Source organism: Carlito syrichta, unplaced genomic scaffold (genome assembly GCF_000164805.1).
Source record: "Carlito syrichta isolate Samal-C Ts95f unplaced genomic scaffold, Tarsius_syrichta-2.0.1 Scaffold303653, whole genome shotgun sequence".
Taxonomy (NCBI): Eukaryota; Metazoa; Chordata; class Mammalia; order Primates; family Tarsiidae; genus Carlito; species Carlito syrichta.
In genome coordinates, this window is record NW_007247749.1 from 459,561 (window position 1) to 478,828 (window position 19,268).

Sequence of the window (19,268 nt, forward strand, 5' to 3'; positions counted from 1 at the left end):
TGGTGGGAAACTATGGGGAGAGGGGAAGGGAGATGGGATTAATGGTAGTAAACATCTGTCTGGGGATGGGGAGACACCTTTTATCAACAAGGGTGCCTGAACGAAGCATATTTGTATACCTAACCCTTAACTGCACCCCACAATATCATAGTAAAAAATATTGATTATAAAAAAAAAGAAAGATATTTTCTAAAGCTGTGTACTGTTCTGATGATAATCTGTCAGGAACACCTTTTGCCTTCTCCTTCCCCTATGTATGTGGACAATCATCATCAAATGCACTGTAAACATTTTATATTTTACTCGACTGTTTTGAACCTTGTGTTTGCTATTAATACATTGAAGCATTTCAATTTTGAAATTTGTTTTAAAGAGGTATAATTTAAAAAAAAGAAGAAGACATACAAGCAGTCAACAGATACATGAAGAAATGTTTAACCTCACTAGTCATCAAGGAAATGCAAATTAAAACTACACTGAGATACCACCTAACTCCAGTCAGAATGGTCATTATCAGTAACTCAAAAAATAACAGATGTTGGAGAGGATGTGGTGAAAAGGGAGCACTTCTACACTGTTGGTGCGAGTGTAAGCTAGTGCAGCCTGTGTGGAAATCAGTGTGGCAATTCCTAAAAGCTCTAAAAATTGACCTGCCATAGGACCCACAATCCCCCTACTGGGAATATACCCTGAAGAACTCAAACCACTCTATAAAGAAGATACCTGCACACGTATGTTTATCATAGCATTGTTCACAATAGCAGGATCATGAAACTAACCAAACTGTCCATCAGAGGACTGGATTAAAAAAATGTGGTACATATACACAATGGAATATTATGCAGCCATAAAAAAAACAAAATCATGAATTTCACAGCAACCTGGATGGAATTAGAATTTATAATACTGAGTGATCTCTCACAGAAACAAAGATCTGAGTATCACATGTTCTCACTCATAAGTGGACCTCGAACAACTGTCGTAATACTATAAGAAAAGGATTGACAATAGTGGGAAACTATGGGGGGGCAGGGAGGAGAAGGGAGGTGGGATTAACGGTAGTCAATATCTGTCTGGGGATGGGGGGCACAACTCCTCAACAAGGGTACCTGCACAATGCATATCTGTATACCTAACCATTAACTGTACCCCACAATTTTAAAGTAAAAAATATATATTAGAAGAAAAATCTCCAAGAGGCAGGATGTGTAGCATGTTGAGAACATAGTCTTTAGAGCCTGTAAACCCTTGTTTAAATTCCTAGTGATGCCACCAATTTGTTTTGTGACTACAATCAAATTTCAAATTCCTTAAGCCTTAACATACTCTTTTGCAGCTTGGCATGGTGGCTCATGCCTGTAATCCCAGCACTTTGGAAGTCCGAGGATGGATGACGGCTTGAACCCAGGAGTTTGAGACCAACCTAGGCAACATAGCAAGACCTCGTCTCTACAAAAATAAAAAATTATCCTGGCATGGCGGTGCATACCTGTAGCCCCAGCTACTCAGAAGGCTGAGGTGGAAGAATCACCTAAGCCCAGGAGATCGAGGTTGCAGTGTGCTGTGATTAGAACACTGCACTTTAGCCTGGGTGACAGAGTGAGACCTTGCCCCAAACAACAAAATACTCATTTGCAAATAGAAATAACAATAATATACACTTCATATATTATAGTAAAGATTTCAAAATATAATAAGCCACTAGCCTCCTTGAAACATTTGAAATATAACCAGTCTAAATTCAGATGTGCTGTTAATTGTAAAATACACACTGGATATGTTGAAGACTTTGTGTGAAAAAAAGTAATGTAAAATATTGCATTAATACTTTTCTACCTAGTTCATATCTTATGATGATGATCTGTATAAAATATATTATTAAAAGTAATATCACATTCTCTTTAAAAAATAAAATAAAATATACTTTATAAACTGCATTTTAAGTACACATCTGCATTGTAACTTGAAGTATACCCACCATGTTACTAAAAAGCTAGGAAATAACAAAGTTGTCATTATTCTGATTCATTCAAATAATTCACAAAAAAATGCAAATTTTGAGTAGACTCTTTCTAAATCCCTCTGTGTCATCAAAGAGACCACTATGGTGACAAGCAAGTCTCCCAATAAGAATAATTTTCCATATCTCTAAAAAACTTACTTTAAATAATGAATAAAACTAAAAACTATTTAAAGCCAATTAAGTAGAAGGCAACACAATACTCTCACTAGAGGAAGGAATTCCAAGGCCAGAGACTATGTGTGTCTTGCTTGCAAACCTGTTGTGTAGGACACAGAACAATGCCTGACATACAGAGAAGACATTCCCTAAGCGTTGTGGATTACACTGATAACATGAGCTCAAAGAAACCCTGAAGGATCTCTTATACTTTCAGATACTCAGACCTGAAAGAAGCTCCCACTTCAGTTAATCTAGTCCAAACCTCTTTTGAACAAAGGGTAAATGAAGTCACAGAGAGAAGTCATACATTCAGTTAATAGAAGAGCTGAAATTAGAACTCAAACCCAGCTTGTGTGGGTATTGTTCTCTTGATCATACTCTTTCCATTATGTCATTCTATTCATCAGCAAGCACAGATCAGAGACCTCCAGGTAAGCACATTGTCTAGCTCTATCAAGAATGCATACTTAATTGTTGAGTGCCTAAAATGTGTCAGGCATTGGGCTAAGCACTGGCATAAAAGTTGAAAAAGATGTGATTTGGGGCTTTAGGAAATGCATCTGTGCTTACCTTGATTTATTAATTAGAAACCACCATGCCTGATAATATATACACCAGTTAAATTTTTTCCCATCAGATAAGCTGTTTAAAAATGTTAAGTCTTGGATTTCTGGAAAATAAGGGCATTCATTTTACATAAAAAGCTCACAAAATTCCTGGAACTATTCCCCATTGTTTAATATTTAAACCTATGAAAGTGTCTAACATGGTTTGCTCCATATAAAACGTATTTAAGTTTTATTCCAAGGATGCCATCTTTCTGTACTGGGTATACTTTGACAACAATATGTGCTTTGTAACCCTTTGAGAATAGGATCCTGCACCAATTTCACGGAAGTCTGTAACCACAGACTACGCAAAGCTGAATTTTAATTAATAGTACAGTAAAAGCTTTGTTCTCTTGGCTGCTTAGGGGGGATGAGATGCCTTAACTCTTCAAGCAGGCATAATTCTTTTTGCCCAAGGTATTTTTCATGCCTTTAGGTTACCCTGCTCACCTTTCAAAAACCTGTCCCTAAATTAAAGGGCAGAAATTTAATGAATTACTTATATGTTCCTACACCAAAAATCTGGCACATGCACATGTCTTTATAGTTAATTGTGCAAGTTTCTACCCCCTTCAAAAGTCAGTAAGCTCATAAGAATAACTTTTCCTCTAACTAAAATAGTCAAGCATGGGTCAAGACAGTAAACACCAAGCACTACCCAAAAAAGTATACAGGAGAATAAAGCAAAATGACTTTAATCACTCTACCCAGATACAGCCACTATTAACAGATCATGCTTTTTCTAGTCTGATATCTACACCACACACAGGTGTACACACACATACACAGACACACGTACACTATGTAAGAAATTTTACTATAAAGTTTTGTAGCTTTCTTTCACCACCTAGTAATATATTCGGAACATCTTTCTATAGCAGCAAATATTCCACTACAACATGGTTTTAAATGGTCCGATAGCAATTTATTATCTGGCTGCAAATTAAATCATGCTTATTTATTGGGATGTGGAATTTTTATTCTTTTCCAGAATATAAACAATGTCTTGGCAAACATCCCTATATATATTACTGTATGAACATCTATTATTTAGACTCATAGCATCATTATTTTCCATTAGCAAGGACACAAATGGACACATTGCAAGCACACAGAATTTTGTGGTAAATTGATTTTCACACAATGGCTTATAAGTTATTTCTCTTGCTTCAACTAAGAGAACCAGGAACAGTGAACCTGACCTTCGTGATACTAATGCATGCCTACTGAAAGCCAAGACTCGGTGTCTTTCGTTACAAGTATGATTTTGTAGATTAGTTTTTACAGTACTTTGGAACCAAGCAATAACCAACCATATTTTTGTAAATAAACAACTGTTTAAGCAGCTCACTTAAAAAGGACAGTTAGTACAAGCACAGAATTATCATTTCACCTGATTATATTTCACCTGAGAACTGCAGAAGAAGTGTGTGTGTGTGTGTGTGTGTGTGTGTGTGTGTGTGTGTGTGTGTGTGTGTGTGTATGACTATGCATATGTGCCTAACTTGGAATAAATTCTGCCAATTGTAAGTGCTATATCAATTATTTAACAATAATACCTTTAGGACATTCAGAGGACATGTTTTCCATTCTTATCACTTCTCAGTAACAAGGAAAATAATTGCTTTTAGGAGAGCTGATAGAAATTAAACTTTTCTTGTATTTTGCCAATCTCTGGAAATGTGTACAGATTTTACATACATGCATAAGTAAGAATAAAAAGAGGAAAATGAAAAGAAAAACCTAGATTCAAAGAAAGAATATATTTGTGCAATCCAGCCTCAACTAATTAGCTTGGGTAACCAGTTTATTTCTAAAGCAGAATGGATGATTCTGCCTTTTGGAAGGCAACAGCGGTGTCCTTGGAAGAATGAAGAGTGAGTGTGACAATACTTGCCTGAGGTCAATGTGAACACGCTAAGGAGAAGCCCTGATAGGCCCTTGGCACCCACAGGGCTGAAAGAGTAAGACCCTCCCATAACTGAGTTCATAAACTTCATTTTCTGCTTATGGAAGCCTACACTTTGACAGGGCGCGGCGAGTTGACGACAATCAGATGAGGATAAAAAATGTCAGAGCAAAGGTCTCAAAATCCCCTGAGAAGTTGGTGTTTGCTGCTGCCTCAAAATTACTTTCTCGCTGCTGACAGGCAAACTGTAGGTCACAACTGGGCAACCTTGGTGCAGGGAGGCAATGAATGGCGCCTCAAGCATTAATTCAGGAGACATTTACTGACAGTGGCTGTATGTTTCTCACTCTCCTGGGAACGCTGGGGAGTCGAAAGGAAGTTTAAGATGCTGTCTCCCTTCCAGGGGCTTGAAGGCAGGCTTGCAAGTTGACTTTCCAGCCCCACGGTCTCAGGGTCAAGCGCACTACGGTTCTAGTCAGGACTTTTGGAGGAGAGACAGACACTCATAAAACCTAAGTAGAAGCAAAAAGAGAAAAGGATAGAGGAAGTATGTTCCAGGGAAGGTACTAAGAATCTAGCAATGCACTGGAGCTAGCCTGTCACAGCTAGAGAAAGCTGATTTTTGGATTTCCAGGAGTTTTTCAAGCCGGTTCATATCATCCTGGCAGCTGGGGATCTGCCATGCTGGGAGTATTCACACTGTGGAAGTGAGTAATCACTACCAATCACATTTGACCTGTCGCTGTTGGGATTGTTGCTACTGTTTTCTAGAAAGCCTGGTTGCTAAACACCTTCTAGCCCACCATTATTGCACACACCCGTTTTCCCAGCACTTTGCCCGTTTAAGCCTGTAATGATAAATAGCACCCACTTTCACTCTTAAAGGTGTGCCAGTTTGGATCATAAATTACAGGGTACCCCTCAGCTCAAGAAACAAAGATCATTGGGATCTAAGGCAGGAACTAGATCTGCCTCACGAGGCCTGAGGAACTGGGAACTGAAAATACAACGGAAACTGGGACTCGGTGGCCTCTGTTTCCCCCGGAGACCTCATGATGTTTCATCTTGGCACCTCTCTGTGCTGGCATTTTTCTCTTTTGGGAGACACTTCCTAACCAGTTTGGATAAGCTCCCTATTCTGGAGCCCTTCATGGACTAACAACAGTCTCTGTATCCTTGCTTCAAAGGTCTGAAAGACAGAATCTGATGCATCTGTGTGAGCCCAGCCACACAAGCCATGTGTCCCCGGTAAAACAACGAATTCCGTGACATTTAGGTCAAGTTTCCAACTCTGCCCCATCAGCCATGGCCGGGTGATGTCTTACAGTACACTAGTGACCCTCCCTGGCACATAAGCCTATTGACAGATGGTCCTTAACCCACGATGCTTCAACTTACAATTGTTCAACTTTACAATGGCGAGAAAGGGATATGCATTCAGTAGAAACCTTACTTGAGTACCCACACAATCATTTTGTTTTCCATTTTCAGTACAGGATTTAATAAACTACTGGAGATATTCAACACTTTATTATAAAATAAGCTTTGTGTTAGATGATTTTTCCCACCTGTAGACTAATGTAACTGTTGTGGGCACATTTAAGGTAGGCCGGGCCAAGCTATGATGCTCTCTAGGTCAGTGCATTACGTGTGTTTTTGACTTATGATATGTTCAGTGTATGATGGGTTTTTCAGGATGCAGCTTTATAATAAGTCAAGAAGCATCTGTATTACATTGATTGTTGCAGACTCTTCAGTCACATTTAACCGTTGGCTGTCTCCTGCACACATACACCATGCTCTCCTAAGCCTTTGTCTCTCCCAGGAGATTCTCTCTCCGCCACCACCCATCTTCTTCTTCAGGGAACTTATCCCCATTCTCCATGGTATGCCACATGTCACCTTCTGTTGCTAACATTCCATCACCCCCTCACACTACTAAGCATTTTTCACTCATTCGTCTTCCCACTGAGTTATTCTGCAGCCTGTACTTTGAAACAAGATGAAGTGTTGCCTCACCAACTTTCTGGATATGCTATCTTGGGAAGCTTCTCTGATCTCTGAATAACAGTGGATGCTTATATTTATTTGGGGGGGTTATAAAGACTAACACAGCACATGGCAAGTGCGCAATAAGTGCTAATTATTGTCATTATTCTTATGAACACCTATAAAAAGAGGAACTGTAAAATTATATTATAAGAGATACCGTCGCTCAAAGAAACAATGAATTATATAGGAAACTCGATAACTTGTACTGGCTGCCTTGGCCTCACTGATGTTTTGCAAACATACCAAGTGCACATCTTCATTTCAAGGCCTTTGACTCTGTCCTCTGCAAGAACTCACTTTTTCTAGATGGACATGTGACTCATTTCTTCATTTCATTCAAGTCTTTGCTTAGGCATAATCTCTTCAAAGACTTGTAGACAACTCCATTTAAATAACAACCTCCATTATTCTCCACTCCTTTCCAGTCTTTGTTCTTATTATCAAATGTTTTCCATACAGTAGATGCACTCTACCTAGGTCACCCCTACAAATACAAGTTCCAGGGGCAAAAGATTGGCCTGTTTTGTTCATTGTCGAGTCTCCAGTACCTGGAACAGAGCACATTTAGGTCCTTGATAAAGATTTTTTAAATGAATGTTTGCCTAGCCCCATAAACGTTTTTATTGATTTGAACTCACTCAATAAGTGCAAAAGCATATATACGTATCAAGCAGAAGCTGAATTCAGAGAAGGGGGTCTTTGTTTTATAATAATTGTATATTTTTTCAAGACTTTGAAGTTTGTAAGGCATGTTCCCAAGCATCTTTTTGTTCGCTCCTAAACTCCAAGCTTTCTAGAGACACCCAGTGGCCTCACCGGGCACTGCTCAGAATTGCAAATAGCTCTGAGAGCTGGTGTCCTTGTCACCATGTAGGATTGATTTTAAAAATATAGCCATTATCTATTGAATGTCTGTGTACGAGAAAAATATATGTTTCATAGTCTTGAGAAATTGGCATCATTCTTATCTTTCTTTCACACATGAGGAATCTGTGGCCCAGGGAGTTTGCCCAACACCATGAGCCAAAAAATGTAAAACTCCGTCTAAAATCCAAGGCCCTTTGGCTCCTAAAGTGATGTTAAACCCAAAAGACACAGGTCAAGGGCAGGAACAAAGAATGCTAGCTCAACAATTTCAACGGGGAAACTCCATCAGGTCCCCTCCCACTGTGGGAGTTTTTCTGTCCTCTCAATAAATCCTGCTTTAAAAAAAAAAAGAATTTCAACAATTAGCAGTCGTGGACAGTCTATGTCATCCATCTTCTCTAGCCTCAATTTCTTTCTCAAAAGTTAAGACAGAATTCCACCTTCCATATCCACAACTGGTAGAGAGTGGAGATGGTGACCTTCCCTCCTTGCTAGTGCCTTGGGCTTCTCAGAGGAAAACGTGTTCTGGGAATCCACTGTGCTACCACACAAAGGCAAATACCCTCTTCTCAGTCACTGATTCCCTGGGATAGTGAAACAACAACTGTAAAAGGAACTGGAATCTTCTGGAGACTTCCCCACGTTTCCCCTCTTGAGATCAAAATTCTCAGACATGGGCATTAAGCAAAAGCTCAGATAATGCAATTTCGACTCTAGATAGCATGTTGCATTTTGCTTAAGTTTGCCTAGACTAAATCAAATATATGAAATGGGTATGGTAAGGGATGAAGGAACTTGAATATCAAATCAATGTACTGTTTTTACTGAATCACGGTGTCAACATTTTACTGTTGATGGAGAGGCAGTGCAGAGTAGGAGGAAGGCCTGGATTTACAAGTCAGTGCTCCCTCATGAGCTTCTTGAATTAAAGTGTGAGTCAGCCAACCAAACTTCTGCCTCCTAATCTGTAAAAATGGGAGTAATCATACCTGCGTTACAGGGTTATTTTGTTTAAAATAATGCAAGTAAAGAAAACAAAGGATCAAAGATAAAATGAGCAGTCAATAACGGCACTACTGTTATTATTGCCTCCTGCTCTCCGTCTCCAAATGAATCCATCCTCCTGGACCTGAGGGAACCTGGCCACCAGTTTCATTCTCTCCAGACATGCAGTCCCACACCGACAGGATGGGCATCTGTTCTGGGGTTCCTCATCCTTTAAGTCCAACAGACCTGTCTCCTGGTGCTCTAGCTGGTTCCCAGTAGCATGGTTGCAAAGTCTATTTACAGGAATTCAGATTTCTAGAAAATAGCCACACGTCAACACCGTGACATGCAATAGCACCTTGGCCCCTTCTCAGAATAGTGTGACTGTTACAGAATCAGAAACGATGAAGCACTTGGCGAGACCTCATCACTACAATAAGTCAAAAATTAGCCGGGCGTGGTATCGCGCGCCTGTAGTTCCAGCTACTTGAAAGGCTGAGGCGGAAGGATCGCCGAAGCCCAGCGGGTCGAGGCTGCGGTGGCTGGGAGCGGCCACTGCACTCCAGTCTGGGCGACCGAGTGAGACTCCAAATCAAAAAAAAAAAAAAAGAAAGAAAGAAAGAAAGAAAGAAACGATGAAGCAAATACAAAACGGACAAAAACATGTATGAATGTGCACAGAGAGTGCTATTTTCAAAACTAGCTTTTAAGTGAATGTCATGCAAGCGATAAATAGCCTGGGTTTACATGTATACAGTTCTTACATGAGTATTCGTTTGAAAGAGGTTCAACCCTATACCAAGGAAAGCAGCCCTGCAAAAAATAAACAGTGCAGCAATGCTGCCGCCTTGTGTTAGAAAATAAAACAAGTGAAAATATTTTATTTCGGTATCTGGGAGGCACAGAATAGAATCGAATTTAAACGATTATTTAAATATACTCCATCATATTTTTCTGATACGAAGTTGCAAACTTGATTTGTTAAAAAGGAGGTTTTAAAGCATAACTGCATAAATGACATAATTGCAGATACCAAAGGTTAAAAAGACAATAAGTTAATACTACTGTATTGTGTGTGTGTGTGTGTGTGTGTGTGTGTGTGTGTGTGTGTGTGTGTTTGTATACATGTTGCAACCTCATACCAACAAATTCAAAAACTTAGACAAACTAGAACACGTTCATGGAAAAATATAATGTGTTAAAACTGTCAAGAATAAACAGTAGGCTTAAAATAGCTTAACAACTTGAATAGCAGTTCTAAACTCTTCTCAAAAGGAGAAAACGATGGCACAAACTTCAACTAATTCTAAGACTATAGCATAGCTTGGATATTAAAAATAATATCATAATATGGGAAAAAATACAGGTCAACTTCATTCACGAAACTAGATGCAAACATTTTAAATAAAATATAGACAAACTTTCCAACAACACATTTTTAAAAATTGATAATATGTCTTGACCAAAGTGAGTTTATTCTAGGAAAGAAAATGCAGTTTAACAGTAGAAAATATATAATATTTATCACTGTATTAATAAATTAAAGGATAAAAACTTAAGACCCTCTCAATAAATGCAGAAAAGAATGGTAATTTTAAAAATCTAACCACATGACTATATATCATTAGGTGCAGAAAAATATTTGACAAAATCCAGCATTCCTTCTGGATAAAAACACTCGAACATCTAGGCATAGAAGGAACATTCCTCAAAACAGTAAGAACCACCTATGATAAACCCACAGCCAACATATTGCTCAATGGACAGAATTGGAAGCATGTCCACTGAGAACAAGAACAAGATAAGGAGGCCCACTCTCACGTCTCCTGTTCAACATAGTCCTGGAAGTCCTAGCCAGAGCTATCAGGTAAGAGAAGGAAATCAGGGGTATCTGAATAGAAAAAGAGGATGTCAAGCTATCCCTTTTTGCAGACTGTATGATTCTATATCTTGAAAACCCTAGGGAGTCTGTCTAAAGTCCCCCCACACTGATAAGTGAGTTTCATAAAATCTCGGTTACAAAATCAGTGTGCAAAAGTCAGTTGCATTTCTATACACCAACAATAAGCAGGCGGAGAACCAAATAGAAAGCACAGTCCTATTCACGATACACACACACACACACACACACACACACACACACACACACACACACAAATGAAATACCTTGACATCCACCTAACTAGAGAAGTGAAAGACCTTTACAATGAGAACTACAAAATGCTGCTCAAAGAAATTAAGAATGACACAAGTAAATGGGAAAATATTCCGTGCTCATGCATCAGAAGAATCAATATTGTCAAGATGGCTATCTTACTCAAGGCAATCTACAGATTCAATGCAATACCCATCAAATTACCAAAATCATTTTTTCATACCTGGAAACAACAACACAGAAATTCAACTAGAAACAGAGAAAAGCACGAATAACCAAAACAATTCTCAGCAAAAGGAAAAAGCAGGAGGTATCACCATTCCAGATTTTAAAAGTTATTACAAGCCTACAGTAACCAAAACAGATTGGTACTGGTACAAGGATAGACACATAGACCAATGGAACAGAATAGAGATTCTGGAAGCAAAAACACGATCTCCCAACCAGCTCATCTTCAACAAAGCCATCAATAACAATCACTAGAGAAAGGATACCATTTTTAACAAATGGTGCTGAGAAAATTGGCTGGCCACATGCGGAAGAATGGAACTGGACCCCTACCTATCAACATATACAAAAATCAACTCAAAATGGATCGAAGACCTAAATGTAAAACCTCAAATTATAAGAATTCTAGAAAAAAGAAATGTAGGAAACGTCCTTATGCACATTGAAGTGGGCAATGAATTTTTGACCAAGTCCCAAAAAGTGAAAGACATAAAAGCTAAAATAGATAAGTGGGACCTCATCAAACTGAAAAACTTTTGCACAGCAAAAAATAAAAATAAAAAAATCAAGAGAGTAAAGAGACAACCCAGAGAATGAGGAAAGTGCTGAATAAAGAAAATGCGGTACATATACACGATGGTGTATTACACAGTCATAGAAAAGAACAAAATCATGAGCCTTGCAACAAATTGGATGGCTTTAGAGACCATCACACTAAGAGAACTATCATAGAAACAAAGATCTGAATCCTGCAAGTTCTCACTCATAAGTGGACCTTGAACATTCGTCACATTAGCACCCGGGAGGGGTCAGCAGTCACTGGGCACTGCCCAGGAAGGAGGGAGGAAGGAGAGCGGGGGGCTTGTGACAACACATTGGGTATCTGGTCCACCACCAGGTGTGAGGGCCAGTTAGAAGCCCAGACTTTACCTGCATGCAGCCTATTTACATAGCCAGTCCTCATTTGTACCCCACATTCCTATAATAAAATAAAAAATTTTTAAAGAAAAGATATAATATCCATCATCATATTCATACATTAAAAGTTAAAAAATACAAGACCCTCTCAAAAATGCAGGAAAATGACAACTAAAAAAAAAAATGAGCCAGGCTCAGTGGCTCAGCCTGTCATCTCAGCACTTTGAGGGGCCAGGGCAGCTGGATGGCCTGAGCCTACGGGTTGGAGACCAGCCCGGGCAACTTGGCAAGACCTCATCTCTACAATAAATCAAAAAATTAGTCAGGCATGGTGGTGACTGTCCGTAGTTCCAGCTCCTTGGAAGGCTGAGGTGGAAGGATGGCCGGAGCCTAGCAGGTGACGCTGGAGTGGCCGTGAGGGTGCACCTGCGTTCCCACCTGGGTGATGGAGTGAAACTCCAACTGAAAAAAAAAAAAAAAAATGAACAAACATGATTTTTTAAAATCTTATAAATTTAGAGATACAAAGAAATATCCATAACCTGATACAAAGACATCTATAAAAATGCCACAACAAATAATTCTTAAGAGTGGTTGCAATCCCCTTTAAACAACAACAAAAGAGACAAGTGTGTCTCTAGCACCATTTCCTGTCAATGCTGTACTAAATGCAATCGTAAGAGGAGAAAAAGGGGGAAAGATGAAACAAAGGTATTCATATGTGCAGAAAATGTGTCTTCATGTAAAACACAAAAGATGATATAAACAAATTATTATAAATGATCAAGTAATCAAAAGCTGGCTGTAAGGTCAAATACAAAAACTAATTTTTATTACCAGGCACAGCCACAAACTTAGACGAATATCTTAAAAGCTACTACTTACTATGGCCGTAAAAGTAAAGTAAATCTAACAAAGATGTGCAAAACCTTGTAGTAAAAATTATAAATCTTTACTAAAGACTTTTGAAAGGCCGAAATAAAGGAGAAATGCAGCAGGTTAATTGACAGGAAGACTCAGTCCCATAGAAATGCCACAAATGCCTCTCCAGACTCGGTTAAATTGCAAACAAATGTCAGACAAGTTTTCATAAGATTTAACTGGTAATTCTAAAACTTACATGAATTAGAACAAGGCCAAGAAGAACCCACCATTTCTGAAGAACGACAGAGTGGGGGAACTCGACTTACGGACATCAATTACGAATCAGGCTGAGGGACAGGCACATAAGCCAAACAGCCAGCACAGAGAGGCCAGAATTAGACCCCTGAATCAATGGAATCGTGACGTACAGCAGAGCTGGCACTGCAGATTATTGCAAGAAGGGCGGATCAAGGAATGATGTGCAAAGGCTTCAAACTTTTAGAAAAAATATAGGAGAATATCTTTCTGAACTTGGGGTAAGTGCAAAGCATTGACCACCTCAAATGAAAGGTAGATAAAACTCAGCCACATCAAAATGAAACTCTGTTCATCAAGAAACCCCATGAAGAGAGTTAGAAAAAGACAAGCCAGCCTTGCATATATGCCTTGGCAGCAAATAGAAGTGAAAAAATATTACTCTTTAAATGCATGTTAAAACGCCTGCAAATCACCAAAAATGAATAGGAACAGAAAAATGAACAAGACCTCTGAGCAGAGATGTCTCAGAAAAGTTTAAAAAGCAATTGGCAAATGAACATGTAAAATTTGTTCAACTTTATTAGTAACTACACAAACACTAATTAAAGTCACAACGAGATACCATCGGATACCAACTAGATTGGCAAAAATTAAGAAGTCTGACAATATAAAGGGTCAGAGAACGTATAGATAAATAGAAACTTTTATACAGTGCTGGTCAGAATTTCAAAAAATCTTTTGTTCTTTTCTAGTAAACTGCAGGGTGTGCATACCTTCTAAGACAGCAGTCACACCAATGCACATCTTTTGGAGAGTCTTGCCTATATGCACCAGAGGACATGTATACATAACATTTATGATAATAAAACCAAAACAAATGTAGCAGTATTATTTCAAGCTCCACCTCACTTTCATTCATTTATTATTTACATATTTCACAGACATTTACTGGAAGTTTGCTACGTCATTGGAAAGTCACTGTTGAAGACACCAGTAGGAAACCCTTAGAAACAAGACACCATGCAACCAATTGCGCCTCTTTCTATAGCTACATCTAAAATAGTATTATAATAGTAGTACTGTAGTACTGTGTGTTGTGTGTGTGTGTGTGTGTATGTGTGTGTGTGCAGGCATGTATGTGTATATTTTAAATAAAGTGGCTTTGAGAACTTGAAGGAAAGACTGATTTGGCTTGAAAAGGAGAATGTTGGGTGGAAAGGTTTCAAGATTAAAATAATGCTGTTAGTCAAACCAACACCTTTTGTTTTCTGAATTAAAACAGGACCGTTTTGCCCAAGGAACTAAAAATATTGCTCTTTAAAATGTGCTGAATTAGGACTTTCCTAACTCTTAAATATCTCCAGTATTGAGGATAAGACTTTGGCAATTACAGCCAGTCTCTCAGAGTGTCAGTGCATCATTTGTAGGTTACGGCTGCAGGTTAAGCATCGGAAAGAATTTGCTGGCAGTATGGGATGGCCTGTATTTGAATACACTGCTGAAGAAAACTGTGGAATCTTTTCACGAGCCTTCTTAAAATATCCCAGCAGCTATCAATCTGGGACCTACAGACATTTGAGTGACTTCTGAATGGCATGCCCACATTTATTGTTCTATATTTGCTGAATTATGGTGGTAGTGGATTTCTTTTTTTTAAATTAAGAACCTTCCTTTTATTCCATATTCAGCTTCTGGTGAATTTCAGGCATTCTTTCAGGCCTCAGAAGTGCAGAAACCAGTAAAACACATTCCATGTCCTCAAGGAATCAGAGACCAGCAGGAGAGCAGTATATAATCCAATGAATGCCTGAAGAGTGTGTGAACTACTTGTGACACCAGTTATGTATACAAAGTTCAAATGGGAATCTGAAGCCTTCCCCAAAGAAGTGAAGTGTGAGTCCATTTTGAGTGACTAATGCAGTTAAGATTTTGGCTAATCAAACTAGAGAAACAAGAATGAAGCTCTGCTCTTGAAGAGACAGGCTGGCATACCAGAACTGGCTCGGTGCGAAAGCAAGTTGGGCTTGAGTCCCAGATCGGACTGTTGCTAATGCAAATTTGGGCAACTGGCTTCAGTCCTTCACTTGCACACATATCTGTGTGTCAGTGTGCACACATGTGCCACTTGCCTACTATGGCATATTGGAGTGATTTATATTACTGTCTCTTTGTCATTGTCATTTTTCAAGTAATGGGAGAAAGACACATTTTTATGGGTAGAGAATGCAATATCCCATAATAGGTTCCCCAGAACCACGCTTGACTTTGGAGGGTATACCATCAACCATCTGTGCCCCAGAGAAACACCTCTCCACCTCTCTTGTCCCTGTCCTTGGAATAAAAGTCCTTGCGTGTCGGTGCCTGAAGGTTTATGGACTATGTGAAACTGACTTCTGAAATGGATGTGGCTTCAGAGTGTGGGAAGGATCTAGATTTTTTTAAAAAAGAAGACATTAATTACTCAAATCTGTCCTCTCAGATAGAAAAAATTCTAAAGATTCTTGTATAATAATACATCATCTTCTAATACTGCCAAACATCTGTTTTCTTAAATCTCTGTGTTGCTGTTCATGGTTCTTGTGGGATCCACAGGTTGATGCAGTATGAATTGTTGCTTGCTATTAATAATATAGCAAAAGTTTATAAAAACACAAACAGACTTAGGCTTGGCTACTTCATTTTAAAGAGAATGAAAGGTGTTTCTAAATATTTTGAATTTTTTCTGAATTGAAATAACCGCATGTGACATGCAACAAAGTGGCATGCCAATAAAATACTTCAAAACTAGAAAGAAGAAATAAAAAATGTTTGCATGAGCATAACGGAGAAGATTCATATACACATAAACTAGAGTTTACATTTGCCTGTGGTTGCAAATGAAGTGAGATATTTGAACAAGTTATCATAATTCTACTTTTAAAGCTTCTTTTAATATCTGAGCATTGAAAAAATTGGGAGAAAAGAAGTTAAGTAAAACTTTATGCATTTAGATATTGTTCTGTAAGTGTTGACAATCATAATCTATATGATAAGAATCTGTTTGCTTACAATAAATATCTGGTAATTTCTTTCTTAAATCATGATAACTTACCATATTTGACCCCCTAATATGTGTGGACATGACATAGAAATTAACAGTTTATTTCTAAATCCAAGTGTTATTTAAGTGTTTCAGTGGCAACTCACTTATTAGTGCCTCAGTAAAGCCCAATTTTTCCAAATTGAAATTAATTTATTAAAAAATTATCTAAGAACTGCAATAACTCAGGAAAGGTGACCTAATTTAGCAGCACTGTCAATAAAAAACAAGTTATAGGAGCAATATAATTCATGATTATGCTGAAATAAAGACCAGAAACATAAGTATTATACAATACAAATAATTGATGCATTATATATTTATTTATTATACACTCAAATATGACTACTCCCTTAATCAATAAATTCACCATGACTACTCCCTTAATCAGTCACCACTAATTTTTCTTACAGTCTTATAAAAATGTATGCAAGCAATTTTTTTTTTTTTTTGAGTTGGAGTCTCACTCTGTCGCCCATACTGGAGTGCAGTGGCTGCTCCCGGCCACCGCAGCCTCGACCTGCTGGGCTCCGGCGATCCTTCCGCCTCAGCCTTCCAAGTAGCTGGAACTACAGGCGTGCGCTACCATGCCCGGCTAATATTTTTTTTAATTTATTGTAGAGATGAGGTCTCACCAAGTTGCCCGGGCGATTCTCGAACTCGCGGGCTCAGACAATCCACTCTCCTCGGCCTCCCAAAGTGCTGGGAATACAGGCTGAGCCACCGAGCCCGGCCGTATGTACGCGTTTAAAGCATTTTATTCCACGGAGTATGACACCATTCACTTCTTATTACTGTAGTGACAAATGACCACAACTCAGTGACTTAAAATAACACACAAGTATTGTCTAACTGTTCTAAAGATCAAAAGTCCGAGATGGGCCAGATGGCTGCATTTCTACTGGGGGCTCCAGGGAAGAAGCCACTTCCTTGCTATTCCAGTGCTGTTAGAGGCTGTCCACGTGCCTCTCTCACGGACTCTTGTCACCCCAACATCTGCCTCCTTTGCCACAGCTCTTTCTTGGACGCCCCTGTCTTCCTCTTACAAAGACCCTTGTGATGACACTGGACTCGATGATCTAGAATCATCTTTCCGTCTTGGCGCCTTAATCACACCTGCAAAATCCCTTCAACACATGCTGTCACATGTTCGCTCCTTCCAGAGATGGTGGGAGCTATTATCCTGCCCACACAGCGGATAAGACACTTTTTAGCTCTCTCCGTAAAATTATAAATGCGCATACGATGCGTGGGAATCCAATTTGCACTCTTGCTTCAGGCCCTGTAAATGTTGGGGGCGAACCCAATGTTTTCCTAAAACAATGTTTTCCTAAAACAATGGCCTAGAGCAGGGTCTTGAGATGGTGAACTAGAATTTGGACAGTGGGAGTTAAGCAAGGAAGAGAGAATTGCTGCTTCTCTCAGCCTGGACTCCAAGGACCCACGGCATCCTTAGTGGTGCTTCTAAATTCCAAGGGTGAAAAATGTTCCACGCCCAGGGGAGGTGGCCTGGGAGCTAGTGGCCGACACCCACTGCAGGTCAACTGATGGCGACTAACCTAAATTACTCTTTCTTACCACGTACTGAGCACCCTATATGAGGCACTGTGCTAATTACCTTACTTTCATCATCTCACTTAATCGCCACAATAGTCTGAAAGGTGGGTATTACTACTATCGTCATGCAACAGACACAGAGCCTTATTATCAACATGATTAAATGACAAGCAGGAATCAAAGTTTAGTTTGTTTCACTGCTAAACTGGTACTTTTCACCACTATGATACATTTCCATATCTTAGGAATCTTTGTATCGAATTATACATTACTCTGGGAATTCCTTTCCCTTTTATTGTGGGCGGACCACTAGGAAAGTTAGTGTAAATGCTCCCGCTGTGCCACTATAATTAACAGTTTATTTCTTCTAACGTGCCAAAGTGGGGAGCATTCCCTGAAGTCGCAGGGTGGTATCAAAAGTGATCAGTAAGTGATTTCCAGGTCAGCGGTTCTCAAACTTTATCAGACCTCAGAATTATCTGGAAGGGAGTGAAGGGTCCTACACCTAAGATTCAAAATGCAATAGGTCTGGGGTAGGGCCAATAATTTTAATTTTTAACAAGTTCTCTACTCTGGCCTGCGGACCACACTTTGAGAACACTGTCCTGAGAAAAGGAGGTCTCTTTGAGGAGCAGAATCTCAGTGAACAGGGTGAAGCCCACAGCTTCTGCCATCATTTTCCCCAAAGGGAGAGCCACCCTCTGTTTTTAAACATTAAGAGTGTCAGGGCTTGTTTTCACACAATGGGATTCAAACCAAGCCTAGAATTATGGGTGGAATTTTTGTAGACAGAAAGGAGAACATGGAAAGGGCATTCTCAGCAAGTGAGCGGAAGAATCTCAGGATGTATGCATGAGGGAAACGGAATGAAAGGTGAAAGAAAGGTTAGTTTAGGCTTTGGAGAATCATTTAAAACAACCCTAATACCTAATTTCTACATGAGTTTTTACAGTTTTCAAACATTTTGGCCTTTATCACCATTTTTCAAGTGCTTATGAAGCACAGACTATTCATTCAGCAGAGACTTCAGAGCCTGGGGGGAGTCAAGAACAGAATGGCTCTCATCATAAATGCCTCAAGTCAAGTCAACTCAAGACAATGACTTATTTCCAGACTGTTCAAAAGCACTGAAGTCCTGAACTGAGGTTATACTTCTTTTAACAAGTAAATGAAAACAAAACAAAATTTCCAAACTCAAACTGAAAAAGTAGAAAACCAAAATTACTCTCAACTATTTGTATCTTACTTTTAAATCATCCCATCTCTCTTTCTTTTCTTTCTGTCCTCTTTTCGGAAATAGTGTGTACTAATATAGAAACAGATACACTTGCACGTGGAAAGCAAAAAGGTAATGGATTTTTCACACTATACCACACTATCTGTATCTGAAAGAAGATGTTCCCATCACGTCTCACACCAACCATTATAGCATAAAAACAAAGGAAGGAGGGACAAAAAGGATGAAATTAACTGAGGGTCACGGTGGAGAATAATTCTCAGTTTGGGGATCTGAAGAGTTGACAGCGGTCAGAAGGGAGGTCTCATTTGCACAAAGATTCCTAAAGATAGTGAGTGAGCATTTGGGATTTACGACCAGTGAGACT

The 19,268-nt window shown here is 39.1% G+C and overlaps 1 protein-coding gene across 1 annotated transcript in view; it reads right to left on the minus strand.

Moving 5' to 3' along the window:
* Window positions 1–19,268, minus strand: part of PDE4B (phosphodiesterase 4B) — a 607,742-nt gene that overhangs the window by 433,125 nt on the left and 155,349 nt on the right. The gene's annotated exons all lie outside the window — the stretch shown is intronic.